Here is a 1,066-nt window from a genome sequence, read left to right on the forward strand (position 1 = left end):
GAACAAATCAAAAGACTATAGATGCTGGCGAGGGTGTGGAGAGACGGGCACCCTCCTACACTATTGGTGGGAATGTAAACTGGTACAGCCGCTCTGGAAAACAGTGTGGAGGTTCCTCAAAAAACTATCGATAGAACTCCCCTATGACCCAGCAATAGCACTGTTAGGGATTTACCCAGGGGATACAGAAGTGCTGATGTATAGGAGCACATGTACCCCAATGTTCATATCAGCACTGTCAACAATAGCCAAATCATGGAAAGAGCCTAAATGTCCATCAACTGATGAATGGATCAAGAAAATGTGGTGTATATATATATACAATGGAGTACTATATGGCAATGAGGAAAAATGAAATATGGCCATTTGTAGCAAAGTGGATGGACCTTGAGGGTGTCATGCTAAGCGAAATAGGTCAGGCAGAGGAGGATAGATACCATATGTTTGCATTCATAGGTCTAACAGGAGAGACCTGGCAGGGGACCGTGAGGAGAGGAAGGAGGAAAGAGAGTTAGGGAGAGTGAGGGACACAGATCAAGGGAGACTACTGAATACTGAAAACGAACCCGTGGACTGAAGGGGGAGGGGGAGGGAGGGGGTGATGGTCATGGTGGGGGGCACTTGTGGGGAGAAGCATTGGGTGTTATATAGAAGCCAATTTGACAATAAACTATTAAAAAAAGAAATTCATCTCTATTTCATACCATATAATGCACAATAGTATAGTAGTTTAAAAATAAGCAAATATGAATCAAAATAATAGAATCATTAATAAAGGAAATAGAACAACTCAAGAATCTACGGGAAAGACTTACCTTTCCTAAGTGTTCTGATTCTGAGGGTTGTTGCCTTTCTTCTGTGGAGCCTGGAACTTGAGGTAGGCTGGGGCTGAAGGCCATGAGGTCGGCCTTGGGCGCGCCCTCCCCAGAGCACACCCTCTGCCGCCTCTGCTGCGAGCACGACCAGCTCCCCACGGCGCTCGAGCACACCAGCGCCGGCTTCGCAGGCCCGCACGCGCCCTCGCGGGGCGGCGCCGAGCACCGCAGCGCCGTGTACAGCAGCAGCG

General features: G+C 48.4%; 1 protein-coding gene across 1 annotated transcript in view; it reads left to right on the forward strand.

Annotated features, from left to right (window-relative positions):
- The window catches only part of LOC115293397 (protocadherin alpha-1-like), a 48,177-nt gene that overhangs the window by 38,920 nt on the left and 8,191 nt on the right, over positions 1-1,066 (forward strand). The window lies entirely within an intron of this gene.

The sequence above is a fragment of the Suricata suricatta genome, chromosome 6, assembly GCF_006229205.1.
Source record: "Suricata suricatta isolate VVHF042 chromosome 6, meerkat_22Aug2017_6uvM2_HiC, whole genome shotgun sequence".
NCBI classification, from domain to species: domain Eukaryota; kingdom Metazoa; phylum Chordata; class Mammalia; order Carnivora; family Herpestidae; genus Suricata; species Suricata suricatta.